Source organism: Phragmites australis, chromosome 12 (assembly GCF_958298935.1).
Source record: "Phragmites australis chromosome 12, lpPhrAust1.1, whole genome shotgun sequence".
Taxonomy (NCBI): domain Eukaryota; kingdom Viridiplantae; phylum Streptophyta; class Magnoliopsida; order Poales; family Poaceae; genus Phragmites; species Phragmites australis.
Window position 1 is genome coordinate 29,370,071 of NC_084932.1, and position 19,253 is coordinate 29,389,323.

The 19,253-nt window shown below is 42.3% G+C and overlaps 1 pseudogene; it reads right to left on the reverse strand.

Moving 5' to 3' along the window:
* Positions 1 to 16,833: 16,833 nt before the first annotated feature.
* Positions 16,834 to 18,735, reverse strand: LOC133887026 (uncharacterized; annotated as a pseudogene).
* Positions 18,736 to 19,253: the final 518 nt, after the last annotated feature.

Here is a 19,253-nt window from a genome sequence, read left to right on the forward strand (position 1 = left end):
GCCACCGGGGAGAGACGAGGGCCGCCAGGGAAGGATGTCGCCGGGGAGGGACGAGGGCCCCTGGGGAGGGATGAGGGCCACCGGGGACGTTGCCTGCCATGGAGGAGCCACCAGAGAGGGAGGTCACCGGGGATGGACGAGGGCCACCAGGGAGGTCACATGTGCCGGGGATGGAGGAGCCGCTGTGGATGGAGGTAGTCGAGAGTGGGGTCGCTGGGGTGGAGCCGCTGAGGAGGTCACTGGGGTCATGAGGGAGACGATGTGGCTAGGGTTAGCACTTTGTGCGGTGCGGGTTGGACGAAATGGTATTTATAGAGCATTAGTATATATGGGTCAAAACTCCTAGCCGTCTGTACTAATATTATTAGTACAGACGGCTGTACAAATATTACATACAAGTTTTAACTACGAGCCGTCTGTACTAATATCATTAGTACAGACAGCTTTTTAGTAAAAGCCGTCTGTACAAATAGTACATATGGTTTTTAGTAAAGAACCATCTGGACTATTGATTTTCCAGCAAACATTAAAACTTGTAAAATTCATAAATAATCCATACAAACTCCAAATGAGAAGATATTTGTATATAAATTTATGATTAAATCAGTACTATCACTGGTGTGGGTATCATTAAACCTAAATATTAAATTGAACTAAAACAAGAAAAAATCATAACTATTTCATACAAACTCCAAATTAATGATATCAAATTTTTTAAGTAAATTCATAACTAATTCATTTTTACATATTACATTAAAATACATAGGTACATAGCAATCGAGTAACATCATACAGCTTTAACAATCATCCCTTTTTGATGATCGATGCGCAGATCGCAAGCGGCCCGAGTCAGAAGTTGTTCTTTGTTAAGGGCAATGCCATTTCTAAGAGGGTACTCATCAAATTGATTGTACTCTTCTTCACCTATGACATTTTCAACTCCGACAATCCTTCTTTTTCCCTGAAAGACTACGTGAAGCTTTAGATTTGCCGAGTCTTGCACATAAAAGACCTGGACAACTTGTTTGGTGAGTACAAATGGTTCGTCTTCATCTTCGTCTTTGTATGAGACACGTTCGAGGTTGACAGTAGTCATTCCGTACTTGTCTACCTTAACATTTGAGAGTGCGACCCAATGGCACCGAAAGAGGGGATCTTGAAATGTACATAGTCAAGTTCTCAAATCTCCTCTATGTACCCATAGTACGCACAGACCCCACGTTTGTCCTAGAAAGCATCTATGTGCACACCGTTGTTCTGTACCGAGCTCTTACTATCTTGTGCTCTGGTATAAAAGGTGTACCCATTTATGTCGTATGCTTAAAATATCACGACTATGTGACTTGGCCATCTTGCCAACCAGCCAATATTGTCCTATGTTGAACTATTATTATTGACTCACGCTGCTAATCAGTTGTTGAAGCTGTGGTTGTGATATTTTGTGATCCAAGCCCCTGTACGGCCTAGATTCTCTCTGTGTAGCTCGTCCTTATGCATGTCAATATACGGGGATACTTCAGTCATATGTTGCAAGACCGTGAAATGGGCTTTAGATAACATGGAAAAGTCAGCAATGATTGATTTTCTACCTATGATCCCCTCCCTATCCAACCTCCCCTCATGGAAAGACATGGGAACACCTATTGGTTTGAGCTACTCTATGTAATCGATACAGAACTCGACTACCTCTTCGATTGTGTAACCTTGGACGATGCTGCCCACCGGACGAGATCGATTTCGAACATACTTCTTGAGAATTCCCATGTACCTCTCAAACGGGTACATCTGATGTAGGAATACTGGGTCGCATATCTTTATCTCTCTCATGAGGTGAACAATAATATGTACCATGATATCAAAAAACAATGAAGGAAAGTACATCTCAAGATGACATAGTGTTTCACCACATCGGCCTATAAAACATCAAGTACTTTAAGATCGATGACCTTCTGAGAAATTATGTTAAAGAAGTAACACAGCTTGGTGATTGTATCTCGGAGATAGGTCGGCTGGATATTTCGGATTGCAACATGAAGCATCTGTGTCATCAACACATGGCAATCATGGGACTTCATGCCAACTAATTTCAAATCTTGCATTGAAACAAGTTTCGAGATGTTGGCGGAGTAACCAAATAGAACTTTCACACCATGCAAGCACCGGCATAGTTTAGTTCTCTCGGCCTTTTTCAGATTATAGCAGGCAGGAGGAAGCCTTGTTCTACCTTTTTCGGAGGGCTCAGGTGCCAACTCGGGCTAGATCTTCAAATCAACTAGGTCAAGCCTTGTGTTGAGGTTGTCCTTTGTCTTCCTTGGAATATTAAGTAAAAGACCAACCAAGCTTTCACACACGTTCTTCTCTACATGCATGACATCGATGCAGTGGCAAACTTCAAGGTGCTTCCAATACGGTAGCTCCCACAATATCGATCTCTTCTTCAACATGCCACCACTATCCTTAGATTTTTTACTCCCCTTTCCAAACACAACATCAAGATCTTTAACCATATTGTGCACCTCTTGACCACTGTAGTTCCTTGGACATAAATCTCTCTCCCTCGTTCCGTCGAATTGTTCCTTTATGTTGCAGTACGGGTGATACCTGTTAAGGAACCTACGGTGGCGCATGAACATCGTTTTGTGCGAGTGGGGTAGCCACATACTCGTGGTACCATCTAAGCAATGAGGACACGCCATGTCTACTTATTTACTCTGGCCCAAAAGGTTACGTAGTGCACGCAAATTATTGATTGTGCAGAACAGCAGGGTGTGTAGCATGAAATTCTCCCTTTTGTGTGCATCCCATACTTACGCCCATTCGTTCCACAATGTTTTTAGATCTTCCATCAATGGTCTTAAGTATACATCAATATCGTTCCCAAATTGTTTCGAGCCTTGGATAAGCAGCGCCATCATCCAGTACTTCCGCTTCAGACATAGCCAAGGAGGTAGGTTATAAATACTGAGAACAACTGGTCAAGTGTTGTGCCTACTGCTCATGTTCCCAAAAGAATACATCCCGTCCGTGCTCAAAGCAAACCTTATATTCCTCGGTTCTGAACCAAAGTCATTGAAGATCGTGTCGATGTTTCTCCATTGGGGAGAATCAGCAGGGTGCCTTAACTTTCCATCTTGCTTGCGGCCCTTCGAGTGCCAACACAACAATTTGGCATCTTTTCGATATGCAAACAAACGCTTGGGACGCGAAATTATAGGCAGATACTATACCACCTTAGCAGGAATTCCTTTCTTCACCTCGTCGTCATCTGATTGACTCTTATGCTTGTATCAAGATACTTTGCACACTGGACATGAATGCAAGTCTGATAGATATTTACGGTAGAGGATACAGTCATTCGGACATGCATGTATTCTTTCTACATCAATCACCAATGGACAAAGAACCTGCTTTGCTTCGTATGTGCTTTTGGGCAGCTCATTTTCATCTGGAAGCATGTCCGATAAGAGTTCTAATAGCGTCGTGAAACTCTTGTCCAACCAACCATCGCTTGCTTTCAATTTAAGCAGTTCAAGCACGGATGACAACTTTGTGTATTCTGATTTGCATTCAGGGAACAACAACTTCTCCGAGTCCTCGATCAAGCACATGAATTTGTTAAAGTCTCTATGAGTATTCAAATTCACCTGCAGCACCACAGTCATCATCATCTGCACCAAATTCCTCGTCATCTTCTCTTCTTACTTTGACTTTGGGTTCTTCGATGATACCAACGTCTTCATGTAACACATTCTGCTCTTCACCATGTTTGGTCCAACACATGTAGTCTGGTTTGAAGCCCCTAATAATCAAGTGTACTTGGATCTCTATGGTTGCATTCTATCTAAGAAAGGATCTTTCATTTCTACAATCGCAACAAGGACAATATAATAAATTCAACATCCTTCTCCAATCGATCCTCCTCGGTAGCTACTAAAAAAGCCATCACACCATCAAGGTACCCTTGGTTCGTACGAGAACCGTACATCCAGCCACGATCCATCTACAATGTACAAAGTAAATTAATGTCAAATCAATCTAAGAAAAGATATCAACTAAGCTTTTCATAAAAAAAAAATGAAGCTACCATACATGCATGAATGAATGAACTATTCAAATGACAGTTAATTCAAAAATAATTAATGATTACCGTTATATTATATACATGAATACCTAATAATAAGGGCAAACATTAATTCAAAACTTGTCGTTAAATACTATAGTTATTGATAATTTTATGTTTATATACCAAAAATCCAAAATTTATCTACAATACTATATTAAAGTTAATAATTTATAGTATCATATAATTAAACATTCATCTATACTTTGAGCTTCATATATACCTAGAACAACTAATATATTCTAGATCATCATGAAAAAAAAATCTAAGTCTAGATGTAGATATAGTTGATCTAACACAAATCTACATCATTTAATGAATAGAACAAAACTATGTTATTATGGAAAAAATCTAGATCTAGATCTAGCTAGTTCTCCAAACCAAAAGCTAGACCATCTAAATCAAAATAGAACATGATACTTACCTTAGAGAAACAAATATAAATTAATCTTAAAGCTTTCACCGAAATCTAACAAATTTTTTGGTCAAAATCGCCCTCTCCCTCTAAAAGTTGTGCGTTGTTGTTTACTGCTCGGTCGCCACTGCTTCAATAGTATAGACGACTTCATGTTTGGAGCCATCTGTAATAAAGTGTCCCACCTCCCTCCGGCCATTTTCTCAAACGGTCATATTTGGAGTCATCTGTATTAATTATACCAACGGTTACTGTTTGGATATTTCTATGATATTCTTTTTATTACAGACGGCTCTAATTTGGAGTCGTCTATAATACTGGTTTTATTACAGACGGCTCGTAATTAGATCTGTTTATAATATTAATACAAACGGTTCCCAGTAGGAACCGTCTATACTAAAAATATCCTACCACTTCTAGAGGGGTCTTGTCATTATCATGAACGGTTCTTGTTTAGAGCCGTCTGTGATAATTTTTGCACAGACGGCTCCACAGAACTATCTATACTGGGACGTCCCACTAAATCATTTATATAGTGGTGTATGTAGTCGTCCCGGCACAAGAGTAGGGTCAGGTCAGCTTTGGCTGATAAATTGAACTTGGGATAGAAAGAAGTTACACACAAACAAGAGAGTACGTAGCTGATTGCTGCCTTTAAAGTCATACTTGGCCTTGTATAGGGAGGAAGACGATGGATATTGTGCAATAGAATTCCGATTCGTTGCTTGCATCAAAACCTTGCACGCATGTGGGCTTGGAAGGCATCAGGATCTCTCAACTCTCATGTAACCACCTTGTGATATGTGGCAGCCAGACGCTCCGATCCAAGCTGAACACAACGGTTCTACCCAAGCTGTTTGATCACTACGATAAGTGGTGAAGAGGGGATAAGACATGGGGAAGCAGCACCCGACTATCACGCTGTTGTGCTAAAGCCTGTCGCCACCTTTGGTAGTTTCCTCTCACCAGTCGGGGATGTATATAGATAGATTACTTTCTCATTATCCCTGCATAAACTCGGTCTTTGCGCGTTATTTTCCTAACAGACAAATGTAATCTTTTTTATTATTACTGTGTTTCCAATAGAATTAGATTGGTCCGAATACATGGAGAGTTTTGTTCGCAAAATCCACACAAACATAAACTGTAAGTTTAGCATTATTAAACTTATATATGACTTCCTACACATTAACTAAATCTGGCACATGTTTATGTGAGATTTCACAGTCGATCAACAATGTGTTCCAGTCCTTGTAACTAAATTCCAGTAAAACAAAAGAACCACACATACTGGATAAAACACAATCTTTATTATTTCAAGTGTGCCAACTAATAATCTCAACACTGCTCAGCATCATTGCAGAATAAGGCATGGTAGTTTCGTCCAATAAATTCTGAGATGTAATATATACACATACAAGATAGGAGGTTGAAATCTTCAGTTTGAAAATCCTCCCCGACGACTCCTCCACAGCCAGCCCTCCTCCCCAACGGCCTCCCTTCCTCCCCGGCGGCCCTCCTCTCTCCGCGGTGGCTCCTTCATCCCCGATGACCTCCCTCCCCGATGGCTCCTCCATCCTAGGCGACCTCGGCGGCCCTCCTCCCTCCCTAGTGACCTCCCTCCCTGGCGGCTCCTCCATCCCCGGTGACCTCCCAGGCGGCTCCTCCATCCCCGGCCAACCACCGGTGAGCCCTTCGCGCGGCTGTTGACCCGCCTTCGCGCGGCTTCATTTGAAGGGATCAAGCAACAACAAAATTGATCTGTATATATTGATGTTGATCTGTATATACTGATATTGACCCGCCTTCGCGTGGCTCCATTTGAATATGTGTATCATTATTTTCTGACATAGGAATAAATGTAAAACTTGAAATATTGAAGCACATTAGGATCTGTGCTTCCAAGCATTGATGCAATCCTCTCATTTTCCTTGCCAACACGTGAGTGTGGTTGCATACCTTCACTGCTGCAGTGGGTGAACTGGATGATGTTTTACTCATGCAAGGAATCACCACTAATGCATATGCATATATCTATATGATATTTCATTGGATTTGATATAAAGCTCTAATATTGTATATGTTGTTACATGTTGTACGATAACTACATTGAATCAGCACTATATAAAGCTCTAATATTGTTCTCTCCTCTTGCTCCTTGTTATTTAATCATGGATGCAATTTGCAGTGTATGTTGCTGTGCTGTGACCAACAACTAATCATTGTTGCATTTCATCTTTCGTTTCTCGCATACGCAGCAGAACTGCAGTACTGCACATCTTTTTTGATAGAAGGATTAAGAGTGTATATGCTAGTTACTGCTAGTTCATTTGCATGGATAAACCTCCCGTTTACTCCTTATCTATGTCAACTTTGATAGTCGTCTTGATTATAGAATCAAAATCAAAATGAAAAGTCAAGTCCATGGATGAAACTGCATTCCATAGTTATATATCCCCCATAAATGGCCTAAGTTCTCAAACATAATGACAATGTTTTGCTACTGTGATGTCAATTTCTTTCAACCAAATGATTGTGCAGCTTGCAAATTTCCATTTCAACAAAATGATGGCCCACAATTTTAAGATACATTAACACCACCCTCCAATTAGAAACAAAGATACATTAATGAGATATAATATCTATTGTTTAGACAAGCTATGATGAATATCTATAATTGATAAATATCTATCATTTTGGGTTGTAAACACCTCAAAATGATAAATATGTTTTAGGCGGTCATCTATATTGTGCCTGTCATTGCTCATTTCTAATAAGCATATGACTTTTCCTATTTTGAAAATGGCATATGGAGATGAACGTGAACTGCGTCGTACCTCTTCTCCTCAACAAGAAGAGGTCACTGCTCAACAAGATGCGGAGGCCACTTCTCAAGAGCAAATAGAAGAAACTCAAGCGCAGAAGTGAAAGCAAGGTGGCCGAGGCAAAAACCAAATGCCCATGGGTCACTACACCATAACTCAGATCAATGAGGAGGTGTGCCAATACAGCCTCAGTAAGCTCAAGCAGCATTCCATAGAGCATGCTCCTCACTTGGAAGGACAAGGGTTAGGATGACCTATCCAAACTGGAAGGTCGTGCCACAGAGAGACAAAAACTTCTTGTGGGAAATAATTAAAGCCCAATTTGACTTTCCTGGAGGATGCTCTTTGGAAGTCGTGGAAAGACAGGCAATAGCTAAGATGGGCAAGGCGTGAAAAACCTTCAAGAGCGAGCTGTATAGTACATATGTGAAGCATGATCTTGTCCACAATAATATTACTTATGGATACTTGGCGGATCAATGGACAAAGTTTGTGGTGAGGTGCCAGTCTAAGAAATTTTAGCAGCAGAGTGAGGCTAACAAGACACGTCAGTCATGCAACACACACCCCTATAGGCTCGGCACCGGTGGGTACACGTGCAAAGAGTTGAACGGGGACAAAAAAGGATGAGCAGGCAACTCGAGAGAACCGCTCCACACCATTTTCCCAGATCCCAGAGAGGCGGGCCCAGAGCTGGTTCCGAGGAAGGGCCGTACGCTCATCCGATGATTTCATCACCTTCAGGAAGCCAAAAACTGAGCAAGTGGCTCAAAGGATCCTGCAACTTTTGAAAGAATCCACTCAAGTATCATTCCAACCATCTTGGAAAAAAGACATACTAATCTCGGCTCTGGGAAAAAAAAAGAGCACTTGGGTTGCATGCGTGGCATAGGTGTTTCCATTCCATGGAAATTGGGATTCCCTGACGCCGATTCATACAGGGGCCGAAGGAGAAACAAAGCTGAGTGCAAAGCAGCCGAGCGTGAATGGATGAGAATAGAGATAGTCCCTAAGGTCGAAGAAAGGATGAAAGAAAAGATGGATATGCTTGAAGAAATGACGGAAGAAAGGATGAAACAACGGGTCGAGGAGCGAGTACAAGCTATGAGGTAGCAGGATGTGGCCACGACACTTAAATCTCCATCGGCTCGGCACTGAAATAGCTACGTATCTGCGCAACTTAGTGCTCCAGATAACATGCCCAATCAACATGACTTCCTTGTCGACGGATTTGAAGGTGATCTCCCCCGTTGATGACATTCCAAAAGAGGTCCTTAGCGAGAGATACCCCGTCGACGACATAGCGGTGGCCACCAAGTGCAAGATCTTACTACCCACCACTATTGGATCCGATAACATCATTGAGGTTGGCACAGGCTTGGCGTTCCCATGTGGCGGAGAACAAACGATTCACGAAGTCTTGCTATAGCTTGGTTATGCTAGGGTGTCAGTGGACATGGTATATAAGAATTGCACGTCCCTCCCACTTCCTATTCCCCCAGAGGACGACGTCAGGACACTTAGGGAGGTCGTCCATTCCTTCATCCAGTGGCCGAAGAAGTTCATAACACTGGTTGTCCCTCCACCGCCTCCACAGCCTCTGTATCCGGTACGCGACGGCAATGACTTCTCTTTTTGTCGTGCTCCACTAAAGGTCAAATCTCCTTCTACACCACATGAGCAACAGCAATTATCCAACGAATCTGGCCAACAGTCCGCCAAAATGACACCTCCTGGAAAGCGTAGAGGTAGCAAAAAGTTGGACAAGAGCAAGAAGATAGAAGAACCTTTGTCAAACACCTATGTGGCAGGCCAGCCATTATTGAGCAAGAAAGCATTAGAGCAATTGGGCTGGGCAAATATGATATTGCACGACCTATACATGAAAAGGATCCATGATGAGAAACATCTTCTCCTTATAGTTTCAGCACCAAGTACCAGCGACAACATTTTCTAAAACCAACTGGAACCTTCCTCGTGACCTTCAAGGATTTATTCCTCCTCTACTGTCGTGACATGCTAGACATCAATCTAATGAGATGCTGGACGTTGTAAATGTTATTAATTACGGTCTATGCTTAATGAACCGCCTAATTTATTGATACACTTATTTATCTACATTACTCTTATGTGTAGACATATGATTCAAGAAGCCAGGAGAGAGAATCCGAGAATTGGATTCCTCGACCCACAGGTCGTATGTGGATCAACGATCTCTTGGTCTTCGGGAGAGGTCGAGAAATATGTTGCGGAGGCCATGGTCGCTCTCTGTGGATTGAAGAAACTTATTCTTCTACCGTACAACTACATAGACCATTGGATGCTAGTTTGTATTTATACGCACAATCAACACTGCATATACCTCGACTCAATATACTACGACCCAGAGAGGTATTCAGATCTGACAGACTTGCTAACAAGGGTATGTTTCGATGGGCAGGCTTGTACAGAGAGATAAACCCTCGGTGAGCCACCAACATAAATTCCCGATAATAATTCCTCCGTCTCACATCAATTTACCATTATAATATGTATTCCATATAACTAAATTTACCGTACACAAATTTCTGCAGTGTCACAAGCAGCCACAGGGCACCAACCTCTGTGGGTACTATGTTGCCCAGTATATTATGCAAATCATTGGCTCTAGTCTACCAGTATATCCGCCGGTTAGTATAATTATAGTATATTAAAATATATTTTTCATTGGTGTGCCTAACTATTTTAATTTTCTTCTATAGACATATAGATTTTCTACAAATATTCTCGAGAAGAACAGTCTCATGTATATTCAAAAACTGCTCATCTATTTCATGCATGCGGATATCATGAAGGAGAGCGGCGAATTTCATGATCCCAACAACTTTAGAAGCTAAGGTTTATAATTTTAACAGAAGTTGGTCAGTTCAATATATTGAAAATGCTTGCATCTTGTAGTCTATTGATTTAGTCTATCTTTATGGCTAATGATATAGAAAATGAAGCAAATGAACTCATTACTTCCTTTTAATTCAGTGTGCTAAAGCTAATTTGTTGATTTATATATTGTCAGGCACGAGGTTAACTCAAGAATGAAGAAATGAATAATGCTTTGCAAATGTTGTGAGGCTTTGTAATATTGATATTTTACTTCTGTTTATGTGTATGACTTTGCATGATATGTTGACTTTGTGACAATGAATGAAGATGTTTGATCTATTGTGTGTATAATCTACTGTGTGTATGGAATTTGAATGCAAATCATAAATCTATTGTTGTTTGAATGCAAATGACCTGTTGTTTGTATGATATTTTACTGTTGTGTGTATGATCTGTTATTGATACGTCAGCTTACATTTAGTAATATATGAATTCATTATTGTCTATATGAATGTACAGACAGTTCTAGTCCTAAAATTGTCTGAACAAATGCACAGCATATGGCTCTTGTTCCTAATTCACAGATGGCACGCAACTAGAGCCATCTGTATTGTACCATATTCACAGATGGCTTCAAATTTCAAACCGTCTGTGATATTCCTATAGTACAGATGGCTCGTTATTGGAGCCGTATGTACTGTTATTATATCACAGACGGCCGTCTGTGATATTTCCCTATTACATACGGCTCTAATAGCGAGATGTCTATATAAATGTTGTATACAGACGGTTCAAAATCTATCTGTATAAATCTGATTTATGCATACTCTTTTTCACAAATGATTTAAAAAAAATATTCTGTACAAGATTTTCAAATCATATGTATAAATATTTTCTTTAGTAGTGTATGTGCCTGTGTGTTCAAGATAGAGGCATCAACATGAGTTTAGGAGGCATCAGGACTACAGTGTAAAGCCATGACTATGCCTCGTGGACATGGAGCCAGGGATGTGCTCTTCTGCGATCTGAAATTCCAGGACGGTGCATCTCGTTGCTGATAACTACGTATTGAACCAACTCATTAAAATTCGAAGTTAATAGAAAAAGATAAGTAATTCGGACTCAAACTCTAGAACTCTGGCAATGATATCATATTAAACTGTATGTACCGATCAACTTATTTAAAAGCTTAAGCATATAGAGAAAGATGAGCAATTCACTTACACGATGAACATGCTTCACCGTGAAAAAAAATGTTTTCTTTTGCTAGGACAAGTGACAATGTACAAGCAGGCGTACAATACTGTTTGCGTGTAAGTCCTGTTGAGCTTCCATAGAAAATAAGCACATAACCTCGCATTGTTCGGAACTTGTATCCCGAAATTAAATTCCTTCAGATGAAAAAGCAAATAAAACACCTCAAAAGTAATGGACAAAAAAAAAAAAAGGAAACACAGCACTTCCCTGCTCCAGATATACACATGTACAAATTGTCAAATTCACATAACACAATCTGGGCCTCTTGGCTAGCCTCGGGCTGGGTTTGAAGCTTCTAAGGCTAGTACATTTGGGCCCTGATGGCAACTTTCCAGGCCCGTTTTGTGGCCTTTGTTCCAGGCCCGTTTAGGCTTACAGGTGCACTTGAATTAGTCTTGGCTAAGCACCAAACCAATTACAGGTGTATGTGCACACTACCTACTAAGCTCAACATAATGCAGGAACTTGCAAAATAAAAAGAAGCACCATGAATAATATATATATCTCCAATGATCGAAGGATCAATTAGCATGAGTAAAAATTAAAAAATACAGTGCTAATCAAGATGCAACTGTACATAGCACTGGCATGGTGAGCTTGTGCCCGTAAATTGAAAATGAGATACCAGTTTGCACATTAGCCTTTTTAAGGTTTTAGACCCTATTTGGCAGAGTTACAACATCCAACTCCACCTCAGATATGGAGTTTATATGTTAAAATAAAGTAGTTTAATCATCTATTTTTAGTTTAAAATGAAAACAAGATAGCTCATTCAAACAATCTCAGTGTATTTACAACTTCAGCTCTTTAAATTTTTGAAGCTAGAGATACCTAGATTTAAGAATTCTTGTAGTTGGAGCTATGCCAAACATGTGCCTAGCTCCCTGACTAGCTTCAACTCTAGGTCTCCTATGAATACTTATTTTTTGGAGGATCGATCCTCTGAATGAATTGACAGTGTTACTGACATTTGCTCAAAACAAATCTGCCATCTATGAAGTGAAGGTATTCCTACTTTGAGCTGAATTTTATAGTGCTGTACATGAAGCACATCCCAACTCGATCAATGATTCATTCACTGGTACTGAACAATACGGCTATCTACTCGCCAGTTGGCTTATGAATACAAAGTCGAAGAAGAGTTCCCGTATTGGAGCTATAAAAACGAATGGCTAGTATGCCCAGAAAACAAGTCAGTTCTTATTCTTATTGACCTGCACGCAGCGAGCACGATCAAAGTTGAGGGGCCGCATGTGTGCAAGCTTGTGAAGCATCAACGTAGGCTTAAGAGGCATCGGGATGATACACGCCCCCAAAGCATTTCTTAGGTATGTACGCATATTAACATTGAGTTTTCATCCTTAAATTGTAACATGGAAGCATAAGCTTATAGCATTTTCATTTTTTACTGATACCAAGTCACGGCGAATGCATCAAAGTTTAGCTGCCGCGGACCATTGTGAGATACATGATCGAGGAGTACATGTGTTGTCACCCATGGGGCGCAGGACCTTCTTGCCCTTGCTGCAAGCTATGAAGTCAAAGAGGTGTTCATCTGCGATCTGAAAGTCCAACGCCGTATTATTGTGCATACGTGAGGGTACGCTTCTCGGTGGATGATGGGGCTCCATACCAACACGCCGTTGTCTTTTAGAGGAATTTACCCCCAAAAAAATGAAATATGCGAAGCAGAGATATACCGACTACAAATTAAAGGTGATCGAGCCTTGTTCCTGCTTTGAGCTGAAGATTTGCAGGCTGTACATGAATTGAACCACGTGCCAGCTGATTGATTCACTGGTACTGAATGATATGTCTACCCGTTAGTTGTCTCACGAACGAACAATTGAAGAAGAGATCGACCAGGCATGCATAGAGTGGTAGGTTCATTGAGCATGATAGATGTTGAGGGGCTGTCCTGTGTGCAAGCTAGTGAAGCATCAACATATAGGCTTCAGAGGCATCGGGATTATACATGCCTCCAAAGCATTTCCCAGGTATGCTTGTGAACATTATTAATTGATGAGTTCTTCATTCCCAACTCCTAATATGGAAACATAAGGTTATAACGTTTTTTCTTAAAAATAAGCTTGATACAAAATCATGGCGAATGCAACTAATATTGGCCGTCGCGCACCTTTGTCAGATTCATAATCAGCACGTCCATGCTGTCACCCATGGGGAGAAGGACGTGCTCGCCCTAGCTTTCAGAAACTGGGAATCAGACAACAGAGGGTTCTCAAAAGTTGTGTGAAGGGGGACTTCTTGTGCCAAATACCACACGTAACAATGTACAACGCCGACAGAGAGATGAGAAAAACACAGAAGCAGCCCCACTGTTTGTGGAGGAGTTGCTCTGAGCCCCCAAGGAAAATATATCGGTAACCTGATTTTTTTGTGAACTCGAGTCCCTAAATTCCAACGGATCATGAGAAAAAAAAAAGAGAGAACACATGTCCCTGCTTATACTACATTGACTGGTACAAAAATTTCTGTTTGCTGGCATATACTCTCCTCTTTTCTGGTCAACTACTGTTGGATGTAGGTTAGGCATGGTTATGAGCATGAGCTTGTAGAGAGAGAGAGAGAGAGAGAGAGAGAGAGAGAGAGAGAGAGAGAGAGAGAGTTAATATTCCAAAATGCAATATGGTGAACTTTGTGCATGTTTTTCTAAATTGAAAAATTAAATTTGACATGTATTTGGGATAATTTGCCCTTATTAACTCGAGACCATAAAGTCCAAGGTGTCATGAAAAACAAAGAGACAACACAAGTTCCTTCTTATACATTTTAATAATAGATACAAATTTTCAGTTCATTGACATACTCTTTTTTCTTCTGATCAAATGTTGTTCGATGTTAATTAGCCCTGGATAGGAGCATGGGCTTGTGTGGGGCGCTAGAGGGACCAAGGAGTGGATATAAATTGTCAGTTTGTTCACATGTACTCTTTTTTTTTCGAGCTTTAAGAAAACATTCAAGGGAATCAACCCTGCATAAGTATAGAACAAAAGACCTTCATTTTTTTTTCTTATGAATACCATAATGCAGCAGATTGAAACATCATCCAATAATGCGAACTGATAACTGGGCCTTGCTCCTACTTTGAGCTGAAAGTTACTGGATCGTACGTGAACCATATGCCAACGGAATGATACACTGGAACCACACTAAATGGCTACTCGTTAGGTGGCTCATGACTACACAACTGAAGAAGAGATGCGAATTAGAGCTATAAAACTGAAGGGCTATTATGCCCAGAAACTGAAGTAGTCATATTGTTTGTGGAGGAGTTGCTTTGAGCTCCCAAGCAAAATAAGTACACAATAACCTGCTTATACTACATTAACGGGTACACAATAACCTAGGAAATATCTCCCCCTGCAGGGCGACTCGGGTGGAATCCAAACCCTAGCCACTACTTCCTCCTACAACCTCTCCTCCCGACTCGCCGCCACCCAAAGCCCGCGTGGCTGCAAGGACGGCAGTGGTAGGGCTTCTTCTTCTCCCTGCGGTTAGCCTCTCCGAATCAGGACGCCCCACCCATAAGGCGACAAGATCCGGTTGCGGTTGGGCTGGACCTGCTTCGAGGCAGCCGGATCCGGATGCTCCACCGGTGGGTTCCATGCTAGAGCGGTGGCACAGTGTGAGCTATGGCACGGTGACTGTGGAAGAGCGGCACGTTTGGGCGCGGAGGCTTGGCGCATCGTGGAGAGCACAGAGACAGCAAAAGCGCAGCAGATGTGGCCAGCAAGATGGCGCTGCGTAGCGGCTCGAAAGCCACGGAGGCGTCATGTGACGGCTGTCGTGGCGGAGGCGCGTGGATCTGTGTCGCGGCGGCCTCGTGGGGGTGCAGTGGCACTAGATCTTGCTACGGAGTGCTCTCCGTGTAGTGAGACAACGTCGAGCGGTCGGCAAGGGTTGCGGTGATGGCGATGGAGTGTGCGGTTGGCTCCCTGAGCTTCTTGGGGTAGGGTCCTGCGCAGTGGGCTCCGGACAGCGATGCGGGGAGTGGAGAGGTGTCATAGGTCTCTGTGTCGCTCTCTCTGGTGCCATTGTCGTGGCTATGAGGCCACGTGGGGTGCTCACCGCCACTAAGGCGCTGTAAGGGGGATGGGAAAGATACGGGCGAGAGCCTAGCCTGGTTTTTTGCCGATGTTGGTAGCGGCGACACTTTTGGGCGTTGCTCTCCCTCATGGGGGCGTTGTTGTGGTGCCTCCCCCACTTGTCCTACAGTTTCTCTCCGGGTGAAAAACCTGTCCATTTTCTAGACAGGCGATGGTGGCGTCTTTGACGTCGCTTCCTTCCTGAAGGCATCGCCTTGGAGATCTGCATTTCTTCTAGTAGCTGGGCTGTCGCAGGGCTGGGGCGGTCGGCGAGGCCTCTGCCCCCTCGGAATTGCATCTTGCTTCAAAGTGGTCGTCTAGCACGGGTGGGAGGTGTTTGATGTGCGAATTCAGAGCTGTTTCGTCGTGGGGTGCGACAGAGCTTGGCAACGATGACATGCGGCAGGCTCTTTCTCGCGAATGTCTTGGTGTTTGCTGTGTGTCTAGGTGTGTTCTCGTTGTGACAAACCTGGCAACGATGACTCCTGTCGTGCTTCACCATTTGTGGGTTGTAGGTGTGTAGTGGTGAGTCACCTTATTTGATCATCCCGGCCGCTTTCTTTTGTCGTCAAGGTTTTAGCCGGTTTTTCCTTTTAAAAATCATACTGTTTGTATGATTTTTAAACTCGATTTCTCTTATAAACTGGGTTAACTCCACTTTTCTATAATGGACCACTTTGTGGCTCTCGAAAGCTTCAGTGGCTTTCGGGGAAAAAAAACTGGTACACAATTTTCAGTTTGCTGACATACTCTCTCTTTTTTTTCTGGTCAACTACTGTTGGATGTAGGTTAGCCATGGTTAGGAGCATGAGCTTGTGTGGGCCACTAGAGAGAGTCAAAGCCTTTTGGGCTAGTCTTGGGCTGGGCTTTACGCCCTGGCCACACTGGGTCACAATTCCTGCAAATTATCAAAGAATACTTGCTGGTGTTAACGGACTACATTTGCAGGCTTGTTATTCCACACCTGTTTGCCATTGTTTGAGAGAGACAGAGATCATGGTAGTTTTGTTATTACCAACACCTATGGTTAGGGATTAATATTTCGCCTAAATTTTGGTGAGATTTTACAAATTTCGGTAATTTCAGGGGAACAAAATATCTAATTTCAGAATTTTCTTTCACTGATATAGGGGGGACTCACAGAGTAGAGGGTGAAAAATTACCAAAATTTCATGAATTTCGATCTTTTTAGGTGAACGAAAAAAAATGTAAAACGAAATTGAAATCCCTACCTATGGTATTCCACAGAAATTATCGAGGCTATGATTACCACTTGCTGCAAAGAGTAACCTCTGTAATGTACAATTGTGCATGTAACAAACATCTCTGTTCTCTCTCTGGCTCGTTCGCTCTCTCTCTCTCTCTGAAATCTACAACCACAATCCTAAACAGCAAAGTCATCACATCATCACGCCGTCTTCAGGCTCAGGCATTGGTACGTCCAAGCACCATGCCCCATCTCATGCATCCTCCTGCTCGCGCTCTGAAACCTCGCCGCCGCCGTCACGTCGACCTCTCCGAACCGCGCCAGCTCGGAGTCCGTCGACGTCGAGGACACCTCCGTCGTCCCGGAGTCCGAGTTGGACGATGACTTCACCCGCTTCACCTTCTGCCTCCCGGCTTCGCTGCTTCTGCTCGGCCCGGTTGCTAGAGTCAGCTCGAGGCTGCACTCGTCTGCAGGTGCAGGGGCAGGGTCCTTGCTGACTGAGAAGCTGAAGATTTGCTGGGGATTCGTAGGCTGCTCACGGTGCAAAATCTCGAGTTGTGGTTTTGTTTCGACGTCGATGATCGCCGGAGCGCGGTTCGATGTTGTGGCCTGCATCTGCTGCATCACTTGTTTCTGAACATGGTACAGCCGGTGCAACTCATGTACCTGGTTGAGCAGAGATTCAGAGAGTGGTGAGGAATTTTGGTGACGTTCCAGTGCTGATAATTCAGAATTTTGTGGACACGGCAAATGAAAAGCGCATTCTATGTTGCATGATTAAAAAGGATCAGGGTTCCGTTGACTGATTACCTGTTGGCGGAAGATTTGTTCTTGCTTCAGGATGGCCATCTTCATCTGCTGTTTATCCATCTCTCGTTGAAGCTACCTGCAGGTCTCCTTTGCGTTTTGTTTATCTCTTGTCTGTTTCATGAGAAAATGGCAGTAAGTCTTTCAGTTGGTCTGCAAATTGCAATAGGATCTTGCCAGTGTAATTGGAAATTATATAAAAGTGCATGTTTCGAAAAAAAAACAGCAAGTGATCTGTTTCATGAAATTGTCATGTGCATGATCACTGAAGTTTTTTCGTCTCATATGCCTGTGTTTTCTGGGCTCATTTTGTAGAGTACAGAACCTAGGAAAAAAAGGATACTAGACTGATGTTTGTCACTGTTAAATTCGATTTCGTTTCTCTGAATTATCAGCTTCCAGAAAAGCTTCAAGGGAATCAAACTTGCATAGGTATAGAACAAAACAACTTCAATTTTTTCTTCTGAATATCATAATGCAGCAGATTGAAACACCATCCAAGTATGCCTTTTTTGGTTGGATCTAGCAGACTAGCAGAGCTGCACGTTCAGTATTTGAAGCTAACTAGATGAACTAGCAAGATCATATATTCAAGCAGGTATTGGTCACCTTCACAGGCCTTTAAACAGCATCTTCGAAGAACAACCGTATTACAGTTCTCTGTACAACAGAGCGGCCAAATAAGAGAGATCCGATGGAAACAAGAGAAAGAGCAATCCAAATGCAATTTTTAGGCCGAGCATGCCATTAGCCCTTCTGAAAAAACATCATTTCATCGCGAAAGACGAAACTACATAAGGCAAGAACACCAAAAGAAGCACAAAGGGACCTGCATCCTCTGAACTGGAAACATGCCTGAAACACTCTGAAGTCTGAACTCCGAAAGAAACAAGAGAAACAAGAACAGAGGAGCCTTGTGCTCACCTCTATTTAGAATCTGCAAACTCCCAGTGGTCTGTGGAGCAAGAAAGGGCAATCTCCTCTTCCTCTCTTTTGTAGCTCACCAGCAAGGGCAGACAAAGAAACCCAGGAGGCTTTGTTTCTGCTGGGAGGCAAGCAGGTTGGCAAGTCATGTATATCTAGTGTGGGAGGGGAGGAGGAGATTGAGATTTAAGATTCTCTCCTCCGTGCCAAACAAATCCAAGTTTCTTAGCTCAATGAGCTCATGTATCTTAGTGTGTGAAAGATGCTTCCATGTAGTGCCAAGAAAAGGATAGGCCTAGCTAAGATATTAAGCAGACACAGCCATTGTATTCTCGTCTGCAACCTCAAAAGCCTATGCATCCCCTGACATCTCTACACCAACAATGCATGCCTTTTTTACATAGGTTGACCTAACCTATTGGTGCTTTGGTTTTCATACATATTTCAGTTTTAACCGCTGAGAATACTCTGGCATCTTCAATAACTATTACATTGTTAAATAGCCTAAATGTTTATGGTTTTACAAAACTGTTTCTATACTTAACACATAATTGCGTATGTTCGCACGCAGTCAAATATAAGCCTTATTTGGTATAGTTGAAATTTATAGGTTTTTACAAAGCTACTTATCTGAAAAACTGCTTATATTTTCTGAGAAAAGCGGTTAGCTTATGAGCTTAATTTTTAGACTCTCAGCATATCGACTTTTCAAAAAAACTAATCTCCATTAGCT